At 43.7% G+C, this 12688-nt stretch overlaps 1 protein-coding gene across 12 annotated transcripts in view; it reads right to left on the reverse strand.

Annotated features, from left to right (window-relative positions):
• The window catches only part of NFATC1 (nuclear factor of activated T cells 1), a 272434-nt gene that overhangs the window by 46952 nt on the left and 212794 nt on the right, over positions 1-12688 (reverse strand). The gene's annotated exons all lie outside the window — the stretch shown is intronic.

The following is a 12688-nucleotide window of genomic DNA, read 5'->3' on the forward strand; positions in this document are numbered from 1 at the left end:
AGCCGGCTAATACTGTATGGTTTTTTCCTTCACCAGCATAGAAAAGAATAAACAGAGGGAATGAGTAAAATCAGATAATGTGCGTTTATCTTGTGACACTATATTTTGCTCTTTCATGGGATTGGTAATGATACAGGATGCCCTGCGTAAAAGATATGGCTTTTAGATAGAGCAGGGCCATGGCAACAGCCTTCATGAAGCAACCTACGAGTAGGCTTCCCCCGAGAGCCCAGAGCACCCTAATAAATTTGTAGGGTTTATTTATTCATCTAAATTTTTAAAAAAGGAGATGGAGAGACGCCCAAACCGGTATGTTGCCTAGAGCCTTACGGTGTCTCAGTCTGGTTTGGAATAGGGCTTAAAGCCCCAAATGATGAGTGTCTATAGACTTCAATTATATAAATCCTGCTGTGAGCATAATGCAAACAATTCACACATTAGGATGGCACAGTATAGTTATACTGAACAATAATGCTTCAAACTACTGTTACACTATACAAAAATGCTTCAAACTACTGCTACACTGTACAATAATGCTCAAACTACAGTTACACTGTACAATAATGCTTCAAACTACAGTTACACTGTACAGTAATGCTTCAAACTACTGTTACACTGTACAATAATGCTTCAGACTACTGTTACACTGTACAATAATGCTTCAAACTACAGTTATACTATACAATAATGCTTCAGACTACTGTTACACTGTACAATAATGCTTCAAACTTCTGTTACACTGTACAATAATGTTTCAAACTACAGTTGTACTATACCAGTGATCTCCAACCCATAGCTCGCGAGCTACCGGTAACTCGCCGTAGTATTTTCAGTAGCTCACAGAGCGCACAGGCTTGGGCAGTCACTGGCACCCCTCCTCCCTTCATTTTTAATATGGTGCCGGCCGTCAGCCAATCAGAGTACGTGGACCGGCGGTGGCGGCACCTGATTGGCTGCTGGACCGCGAGTTTTGATTGGCTCACTTACCGCCACCATATTTTAAATGCCCACCGCCGCCGGAGACTCTGTCACCCTCACCGCAGCCACTCTCCGGACTTCACAGGAGAGGCGCGCGCTGCGCACTCCTCCCCTTCTGTCCCTCATATAGGAGGAGCAGCACCAGCGGCAGTAGAAGAAGCCAGCAAGGGTTAGCACTGTGTGGGGCACTGTATCGGACACTGCAGGGGGGCATTTTATCTGGCGCTGCGAGGGGCATTTTAAATGGCACCGCGGGGGAATTGTATCTGGCACTGGTGGGGGCATTGTATTTGGCACTGCTAGGGGGCATTATTTGTGTATCTAGCACTGCTGGGGACATTATTTGTGTATCTGACACTGCTGGGAGGCATTATTTGAATATCTGGCACCGCTGAGGGGCATTATTTGTGTATCTGGCACTGCTGGGAGGCATTATTTGAATATCTGGCACTGCTGAGAGGCATTATTTGTGTATCTGGCACTGCTGGGAGGCATTATTTGAATATCTGGCACCGCTGAGGGGCATTATTTGTGTATCTGGCACTGCTGAGGGGCATTATTTGTGTATCTGGCACTGCTGAGGGGCATTACTTGTAGTTGTGAGGCCACACCCACTTTTGCAGGAACGCACGCGCATTGGGGGGAGGGGGTAGCTACTTCAGAGGTTTTATTTTCTGAAAGTAGCTCACACCCCAATTAAGGTTGGAGACCACTGTACTATACAATAATGCTTCAAACTACTGTTACACTGTACAATAATGCTTCAGACTACTGTTACACTGTACAATAACACTTCAATAATGCTTAAAATCATGATAAAAAAAATACAGTTTATTTTAGATTTGGATAAATAACAGAATCCCAATCATCTAGTATGAATTTTCATGCTATTACACAATAGACACTGTATGTTTCATTAGGAAACAACTGAATATTTCCAAATAATGTAACTACAACGACTGGGATCTATGCTCAGCTGAATCCAGCTCAAATTCCGTGCACAGACATCAGCTCTCAGCTGTGAGGTCTCATCTCCTTTATTTTCACGATTTCTTTGCTAACTGTAAGTTATAAGGAGGATGCTCATAATAAAAGACAGTCAATAATTATGAAAACATAATCTTCAGATGAACGGATAACACTTTTTGTTATTTAGTACTTCTTTCGACGTTGTCATCTTGTCCTGTACACTGTCAGGCTATACAGTTCCCACACTCATCATTTCATGTCAATTTATCAGCCTGTGTTTCTTGGCAGACGGACAGGAAATGACTGAACCTGGCAAAGGCCATCTGAAGCAGGCTGTACAACATCCCTCCTGTTTCCATCCCTCCCCTGTCCACCCACTCACTACCACCGCTACCACCACAAGCACCTGATTACCACAGAGATATGCTAAATGTCAACAGACACTAACACCTCAACCTTGTTTTTAGAACAGAATTCTCAGTTAAATAAATGTCCATGTAAATGAAGTAGCATAAAAGCGCCTAAGTTCCCATTCTACTTTTCCTGCCAATAAAGATAAGTAATTATTGTCACAGATACAGGGGATATGGTAAGATCTACTTCTTGAAAATAGCTTTTAAGTTGGTAGAGGTTCTCAAAATATTGTCTCTGCATGATACATCAAACCTGGTGGATGTATGCTGTATGACGGGCATTGCCCAGATCAGGTCCTTTCTTCCCTTCTTTCATATCTGGAAACTGTTAAAATTTGATGTGTTTGTAGCTCCCTGTGGCAAGCAGCAACATGTTATACCTGTTATGTAGCTTCAAGTGTGTGTATTATAGGGAGTATGTACTCTACCCTCTACTGTAAAATATAGATATCACAAGTCACCAATGGAGTTCCCTGACTTGGGTTAAGGAAATCATCCAGTGACATTTCCACATATTATAATCATATAAAGCCACAGTGATATCTAGGGGCATATTCATCATGTTAAGGATAACAATCTGACTCGCTATGAGCGCCGGAGCAATTTACCATTGTTCCGGAGCGGAGAAAGCTGATGCAAAAACCAGCTGTCTTCACAAATCTGTTAGTGATAGCACTAGTGCGCCTGCGTGAGCGCTTCGGCGTCCGGCGGAAGAAGAAGAACAGCGGCAGAGGGATCCAGGAGTAGGAGTGAGGGAACATTCGCCATCTGTAGATGGTGAATGGCGAATGCTCAGCGGTCAAGCTCCAAAAATATAGCATTTTCAGAGCTTGATAAATGAGGTCCCATTAATAGGGTATGGGGACGCCAGGCCAGCGCAGGAGAAAAAGGTAAGCAAGAGATATCTGTGACATCTCCTGCATTACCCTTATGATGAATGGCCCCAAAACTCAATTTTTACAAAAGTAGGTGAAAAATGTACAGTAAGGGCTGCATAAGTCACATGACATTGCCTTTGTAATTATTTGAATCAGCTGTTGATGTGGGCTGTGCTGTGTGCTGAACATACGGGCAATTTAACTCCATGATAACTCGTCAGAAGTCTGTCAGTGATCTAGACATTCATGATGTATCAAAACGTTTCTCAGGAGCACCGTAATCATATGATTATTTATGTCTGCATATACAATGACTACTATGCATTTTAAAATGTGATTTAGAATAAATTTTAAATCTGTTAAACATTTGTTTATATAGATACAAAATGCTGCATACTATGCTTTGTTTTAACCTGACAACTCCCTAAAATAAACCCATGAAAAGAACATCTGCTTGAAGCAGAAAGAGGAAGGAAAAACTGGCAGAAGAATCGCAGCCTGGGTTTCCCCATCACTACCCACCAAAACACCTGAAAGCTGCATAGGAGGGAATACCCTGGTGGGCGTCAGTGGAACAACTATCCATATGTTTGAGTGCAGTACAGCTGCATGAGATAAAACATCTCTCTATTGTACCCCACTCAGGGTTGGACTGGCCCATAGGGGTACACGGGGAAACCCCCAGTGGGCCCCACTGCCTGGGGGCCCTCCTCTAGGAATAAGGTTCCAGATTGTGTACTTGAATTATACATTCTACATATGTTACCTTATACTGCAGAGTAGCATGGTTTATTTTCTACAGTGCATTGCTGTTTTTAACCTGGTACATTATCATGCATGCATTAGCAGTATTTACTATGTACTGATTTATCAAGGGCACAGCTTGTGCACTCTCTAATGGTTAGGCAAACCTATGTGTGGTGGCAGGGAAGACCCCCTCTGCAGATTGACCACACCCCTAAACATGGGCCCCTACCACTGCAGTCCCCAGTCCGACACTGACCCCACTGCCAGTTCCTGTACAGGAATGGACACATTTTATACATAACTACCAATCAGGGAAAGGTGAGCAATGAGGCCGATTTCTCAGGTCTAAAACAAAAGATATTTCTTTTTTATGGACGCTACAAGAATACTATGAATGAATAGGCCAACATTTCAGTTAGGGCCATCTACATTGTCATTAGTAATATAATGAAACATTTCAGGGCCTATTTACCAAGTAAATATTTGTATTAAATACCCAAATTATTGCTCAGTACTGCTGTAGCCATAATTTTGCAAAATGCAGTACTTTACCAGCCTCTGAAAATATTTCACTTTTCACAGCTTGGTCCAATCACTAACCTAGTCTGTAGGCTGCCTTTTTGCTGGAGAGGGATCTCCAGATACTTCCCCAGCAGCATATACTTTCCTCTCTGCTGCCATAGGCCCAGCAAGAGCATTTAATAGCCTCAGATAGACAATGCTTGTCAATGCAATATGCGGCGATAAACAGGGACACTTTCTCGTGTAAATTGCAAAGGGCCCTAAATAAACACCTTGTTTATCAAAGGTTACTCTCGGATAGGCTACCATTGCAATAACGTGTCCCTGTCTCAATGCATTCACGTGTACCAGTCTCAATGCATTCATTTTATTTTCTGCTTTGCTAGAAGTTACCTAAACAAATGCTTGCAATATGTCCCAGTCATATTTCATTATGATGCCAATGTATCAAGCAGCGATAAAGGCCAGAAAGTGGGTTTACTACTGAGACACCAGAAACTTCTGCAGCGCCACGTTTGGCTTCTCTTAGTAATGCCGCTGTCATAGTTAGCAACTTACTAACTGATGAAAGCAGAGTTTTTCCTCTATGTTCTAATAGCACATAGCGCCATCTGAGGATGTCCTGCTGTACACTGCTGCCCACAATTTCTTTCATAAGGATTACGTAATATTTTATTGCAGAAGGCATGTAAATCCGTTTTAAGAGTGATCTTTTTGTTCTTAATTTAAACGTAGGCAGCTTTAGTACAAGGGGGGTCATTCCGAGTTGTTCGCTCGCAAGCTGCTTTTAGCAGCTTTGCACACGCTAAGCCGCCGCCTACTTGGAGTGAATCTTAGCTTATCAAAATTGCGAACGAAAGATTAGCAGAATTGCGAATTGACACTTCTTAGCAGTTTCTGAGTAGCTCCAGACTTACTCGGCAACTGCGATCAGTTCAGTCAGTTTCGTTCCTGGTTTGACGTCACAAACACACCCAGCGTTCCCCCAGACACTCCTCCGTTTCTCCAGCCACTCCCGCCTTTTCCCAGAAACGGTAGCGTTTTTTCACACACTCCCATAAAACGGCCAGTTTCCGCACAGAAACACCCACTTCCTGTCAATCACATTACGATCACCAGAACGAAGAAAAAACCTAGTAATGCCGTGAGTAAAATACCTAACTGCATAGCAAATTTACTTGGCGCAGTCGCACTGCGGACATTGCGCATGCGCATTAGCGACTAATCGCTCCGTTGCGAGAAAAAAATAACGAGCGAACAACTCGGAATGACCCCCAAGGTACAGTTCAAACCCCAGCAATTATACTCTTTATCACCTACAATCAGGGCCAGCACTATCATCAGGAGCTAGGCTATACACTAATCCAGTGATAGTAATGCGCCATAATACCCCTAGCCAGAGCACTGGCTGCTGACAAGAGCTGCTTCATGTGAAGCCGCCAGTTCCGACGCCTGCATGTCTGTGATGGCCTGGGAGTGCCACATTCAAACATCACTCTGGCAGCTTGAGGTGCTGAGTATCCGCTCCAGCACTCACCTGTAAAGGTAAGAAGCATCAGGCTTGGGGTGCTTCTAAGTAGGGAAGGGGGAGGGGGGCACGTCTCACAGCAGGGAGGGGTAATGCCTAGGGGACCCCAGTGCCTGCATCCATGGGTGTAAGTATAGATAGCAGTGTACGCAACAGGTTTGAGGCCCAGCCAGGGTCGGACTGGGACATGTGGGGCCCACTGGGGGAATGCAGTGGTAGGGGCCCATTTTCAGGGGTGTGGTCAGTCTGCAGAGGGGTGTGTGGCCTGCCACCTCATTAGAGAGTGCAATGTCTGGGCCCCTTCAGAAATACAAACAGTAAATTCAGCTGCTGCATGCATGATAATGTAACAGATTAATAACAGTAATGCACTGTAGAAAATACACCATATACACCATAAGGTAACATATGTATAATGTATAATTCAAGTGCAAAGTCTGGAACCTGATCCTTAGAGCAGGAGGTGGGGCCCCAGGCAGTGGGGCCCACCGGTGGTTTCCACTGTACCACTGTGGGCCAGTCCAAGTCTGGGCCCAGCAATGCAATAGGCTCTGTCCCACACTGGAAGACTATCGTAAAATAATAATTTTAGATGCCTTCACAACAAATGCATCCGGGCAGGTATAGAAAAATAATGAGGATAAAATTACTGCATATATACTATTGGTGTCTTATAGAAAATGGAGCAGGTATCTTTGTGGGTATGAAGTAACACAATCTCTGTTGTTGTACAATGGTACTTAGAATATACATTAACAGAAAGAGCACTCACAAACTCAGAAATTGAATTAGGGCCCTCATTCCGAGTTGTTCGCTCGCAAGGCGATTTTAGCAGAGTAACACACGCTAAGCCTCCGCCTACTGGGAGTGTATCTTAGCTTCTTAAAATTGCGAACGATGTATTCGCAATATTGCGATTTCAAACTACTTAGCAGTTTCAGAGTAGCTTCAGACTTACTCGGCATCTGCGATCAGTTCACTGCTTGTCGTTCCTGGTTTGACGTCATAAACACACCCAGCGTTCGCCCAGACACTCCTCCGTTTCTCCAGCCACTCCCGCGTTTTTTCTGGAAACGGTAGCGTTTTTATCCACACGCCCATAAAACGCCGTGTTTCCGCCCAGTAACACCCATTTCCTGTCAATCACACTACGATCGCCGGAGCGAAGAAAAAGCCGTGAGTAAAAAAACTATCTTCATAGCAAAATTACTTGGTGCAGTCGCAGTGCGAACATTGCGCATGCGTACTAAGCAGAAAAACGCTGCGATGCGAAGAAAATTACCGAGCGAACAACTCGGAATGAGGGCCTAGGTACATCGGGTTGGTCTTTATTCTGCCACATCTAGAATTGCGCACCAGTAAAGCACTATTTGTTCTTTCACCTTGCGGGTATGACTTTAAGATGATGTATAGAGAAAGACATCACCACTTTGTAATGGAGCCCAGACATTACTAGATACGTCCCTACATCCTCTCCACCTGCTGCTGCATAATTCATGCCTCTCCTTTAGCAGTAACTGAACCATCACTCTCAGAAGTGCATGAAGAGCTAGGAATATAAAGTATTCAGTAATAAATGTCTAAACTGATATTATTCTTATTTACATATGGGTCACAAAGTGGGTGTGGTTCATCAAATCGACAGTGTCTAGGTCGACAATGTTTAGGTCGACCACTAAAGGTCGACAGTCACTAGGTCGACATGGATGGAAGGTCGACAGGGTTTCTAGGTTGACATGTGCTAGGTCGACAGGTCTAAAGGTCGACATGAGGATTTTTTTTTTTTTTTTGGTGTCGTTTTCTTCGTAGAGTGACCGGGATCCCAAATTAGTGCACCGCGTCCCCTCGCATGGCTCGCTTCGCTCGCCATGCTTCGTAAGTATGAAAAAATTCAAAAAAAGAAAAAAAATTGAAAAACTCATGTCGACCTTTAGACCTGTCGACCTAGCACATGTCGACCTAGAAACCCTGTTGACCTTCCATCCATGTCGACCTAGTGACTGTCGACCTATAGTGGTCGACCTAAACATTGTCGACCTAGACACTGTCGATCTTCAGACCGGATCCCCACAAAGTATCTGTCATGCTTGTCTCTCACTAGCTTCCACAATGTATTTCAAACAAAGCCCCTTGCTGTGCTCGCCACAGGTTCTATTCCATTCCCACTCTATGAGTGTCGTGGACACCCACGAGTGGGAATAGTCCCTGTTAGTCGCCATGCCGACTGTCATGCGTTTGATCGCTTGGGATCCCTTCGTCGGCATGGATCCCAAGGGGCTCCATGCTGACGGCATGGGGACTCCAGATAGTCCCCTTGGGCGGCGACTATCTGATCGCAGCACAACAAAGTTAGCAGCCCAACGAATCAGCCCCTATGTACGTGTGCAAAACTAATTTGTGTTCAGTTGAATTGCTGCCAAGCGTCCCTAGTACACTGTGAGCGGTGTTTCGTTGTGTCTGCGATGTGAATAAAGCACAAAATGTAAAGAAAAATACAGTTCATTATACCTCTCAGAGTGTCTCAGTCATGGCGGGTGTATCACGCTGTATGGTGTGTAGGCACCAGTTGTATGAGGACACATCTGTATACTTCACGTATCACACGGACAATCTGACAGTGCTTAGATCCTGATCAATGTTCATTTCAAACATTATTTGCAACGTGCAACATTTTCATGAACCGCTTTGTTTTAATATTGCTTTGTTATATTTCCAGATATCTCATCCTGCCCCCCACAATCACTAATATATTTCCATTTTCACATAAAACTTTTCCATTAAAAAACAACATGATCAAGAGCTGCAAGTAACCTGTGACGTTCACCGCTGTTTCTTTTTTTTTTTACAGAATTGTACGAAGAAAAATTGCTAGCTTCTTTGATACCATCAAAAGAGATAGTAAAACAGGATGTGGCGAGCTGTTAGACCACACATACATGTAATGAGTTGAGCTTGTGTTTTTTTCTATACTCCCACGTCCTTATTTCTTCAAGTTATAAACTGGAAACTTAGCGTTGAAGAACAGAAAATCACAGCACATTATGCGGAGTTTGGTCATACCCTGATTTCACTGACTGTGTATTATTTGTCTTTGAGAAACCAGTATTCATAATAACTCTACGTACATGTGCAGTACTTATATTACTCATCAGTGCTATTCATGTAGCAGTCAGTAACCAACCCTGACCTGCTAATCATTTATTTACATAACTGTAACTAAATTTGGAAGAAAAATAAGATTGTTTTAATAGGTGATATACTGACAATGTATTTATTTTGGAAACAGGCGGGGTGCTTCTTGTAAGATATTAATGCCATTTCTGTCATTTGTCATTGAGAACTAAATATTCATAACTCTTCATTTCTGAGTGTGATGGGTCATTTATTCTTAAAGGCGAAGCACAAATTACTGTACACTACATCAGGCGGAGAGGATGTCAGCAGGAGAGTAGCTATAGGGGGTAATTCAGAGTTGATCGCAGCAGCAAATTTGTTAGCAGTTGGGCAAAACCATGTGCACTGCAGGGGGGGCAGATGTAACATGTGCAGAGAGAGTTAGATTTGGGTGGGTTATATTGTTTCTGTGCAGGGTAAATACTGGCTGCTTTATTTTTACACTGCAATTTAGATTTCAGTTTGAACACACCCCACCCAAATCTAACTCTCTCTGCGCATGTTACATCTGCCCCCCCTGCAGTGCACATGGTTTTGCCCAACTGCTAACAAATTTGCTGCTGCGATCAACTCTGAATTAGGCCCATAATGTCATCTCAGTGTGCTGGTGATGCAACGGAAAAGCACTGGAGTCTTACATAAAGGCACTGGGCCTGATTCTGATGTGGAAGGTATTGCACAGCCACAGGGAAGCAACTGTGTAATTCCATACAAATAAAATGCAAATGTAGCAGGAGGAGTCTGTAGGAGATAGATGCCTCCGGCATACATCTGTGAGATCTAGGTGCTAAGTCTGAGGACACAGCCTTGTATCACCATCATGACCATCGATCGTGCCTTGCGATGGTAACAGCCTTTGGTCAGTCTGTGTAGGCTGATGCAGACCCTGGGCCTGGCACATGAACAAAATAGGATTAATACACCCTCAATTGGTAGAATGGACCTAGTCGCCACCCCTGCGCTACCCCTTAATGTTACAAAATGCCTATCATGCTGCGGCTAAGGATGGGGGACCTGTGAATGATATTGCAGTCCCGTTCTGCACATGCGCAGACCCCAACCCATCGGATTTGTACATAAACCATTGAGATTGCGGACAGATCAGAATCAGGCCCTCTGTGCGCCTGCTTCTCACTATGAATATCAGAGAATACACTAAGGCAGAGATGGGGAACCTTCGGCCCTCCAGTTGTTGTTGAACTACACATCCCAGCATGCCCTGCAACAGTTTTTGCATGGCCAAATAGCAAAACTGTTGCAAGGCATGCTGGTATGTGTAGTTCAACAACAGCTGGAGGGCCGAAGGTTCCCCATCCCTGCACTAAGGGTCTATTTACTAAGCCTTAGATAGAGATAAAGTACCAGCCAATCAGCTCCTAACTGCCATGTCACAGGCTGGGTTTGAAAAATGACAGGAGCTGATTGGCTGGTACTTTATCTCCGTTGACGTTATCTCCATCCAAGGCTTAGTAAATAGACCCCTTAGTACTGTATAACTGCCTGTTAATGCTTTAGTTACATGCATTTACAGTTGTTGTATAGCACTGCGGTAGGGTCATTCATTCACAACTCCTATCATAATGTGGATTTAAAAAACATCTCTAGTACCACAGTATAATATGAGTACTGCGAGCTACTAGAACGGTAAGTCTTGTCTACACTGTACAAAACAGCATACAAAAACAACAGCAGCAAAAACTCCCATTTCTTAAACGTCAGAAATATGAAACTGATGATGTGGGAGAAAATGGCTGCGCAAAATGAAAATTCTCAGTGGGGTCAGTTTCTTTGGTTGACCTGGTGATAGTGATATTACTTCAGCAAGCACATGGTAAAGGTAGCCTGTCCCATGCACAATGCATCTAAAGGAAATGAGACATGGTTGTAGCATATTGTTTTTCCTCTGCGTCTACAAATAGAAACTGTATGTGTTCAGTCTGCTGCTGGGGTGCTATTTTTAGCTCATCGTACCAACCACAGTGATCAGGTAGCTGATAGTTCATAACTTTCTGTATTTCCCCTTGTCCACATATATCTTAAGGACATGCGGTAATTAAAAGTACTTTATCTACTTTTTTCACAACCTTGATACGTTTTTTGCTCATGTTTTGCATTCAATGCCACATTTTACATTTTTCCTTTATATTGTCATATTTTGTATTAGTTTATGAAATGTATTACAATTAGACATGTTAAAAAAATGTAGGGGTCTATTAAGTCAGCTGTGAATGGAGATAAAGTGGAGGGAGATAAAGTACCAGCCAACCAGCTCCTGTCATTACTTTGTAAAATGTGACATGGCAGTTAGGTGCCAATTGGCCAGTACTTTATCTCTGTGCACCTTATCTCCATCCAAGGCTTTAGTGAATAGACCACCAAGTACACTAGACAGAAGACTCAACTGTCTACTGTAAGGTGACCTGGGGTAGTGAAATGTGTCTCAGGGCACATCAGTAAAGCTGACTTTAACTAATTGTTACTTTTGGTGACGGAGCTATGGCTCATGCACACAGGCATGTTATGTATGTCCTTAGAACATCTGTTCATAGGCCCTCATTCCGAGTCGTTCGCTCGGTAATTTTCTTCGCATCGCAGCGTTTTTCTGCTTAGTACGCATGCGCAATGTTCGCACTGCGACTGCGCCAAGTAATTTTGCTATGAAGATAGTATTTTTACTCACGGCTTTTTCTTCGCTCCGGCGATCGTAGTGTGATTGACAGGAAATGGGTGTTACTGGGCGGAAACACGGCGTTTTATGGGCGTGTGGATAAAAACGCTACAGTTTCCGGAAAAAACGCGGGAGTGGCTGGAGAAACGGAGGAGTGTCTGGGCGAACGCTGGGTGTGTTTGTGACGTCAAACCAGGAACGACAAGCACTGAACTGATCGCAGATGCCGAGTAAGTCTGAAGCTACTCTGAAACTGCTAAGTAGTTTGTAATCGCAATATTGCGAATACATCGTTCGCAATTTTAAGAAGCTAAGATTCACTCCCAGTAGGCGGCGGCTTAGCGTGTGTAACTCTGCTAAAATCGCCTTGCGAGCGAACAACTCGGAATGAGGGCCATAGTTTGGTTCACTGCTTAGTTAATGCAAATACGATTCACTGAACCCTGTGAAGAACGCATCAACAGTACCAAAGCGCTCACAGAGAAAGCTGCATGGATCATGACTGAAGTTCTAATACCATGGACTGGATTAAGGGCCTCCTAGGTTTGAGGCTAAAAATGTTCAAGGGCCTACTAAGAGAAGGGGGTGTGACCAGTGCTGTGTGGGTGTGGCCAGTGCCATGTAGAACCTGTACACTGTCAGCTCCAATGTCTCTATATATTTGTACAAATATTAAAATTGCATAATTTTGTGTGGAAAATAGAAATACATTTTAATGTTTATGATTTATGGCTGACTGTGTGGCCAGCTGGTGGTTGGTCATCATTATGCTGATGATGGGCCTATTTTTATGTGGAGCCCTGGAGCTGTA

The sequence above is a fragment of the Pseudophryne corroboree genome, chromosome 5 (assembly GCF_028390025.1).
Source record: "Pseudophryne corroboree isolate aPseCor3 chromosome 5, aPseCor3.hap2, whole genome shotgun sequence".
Classification (NCBI taxonomy): Eukaryota; Metazoa; Chordata; class Amphibia; order Anura; family Myobatrachidae; genus Pseudophryne; species Pseudophryne corroboree.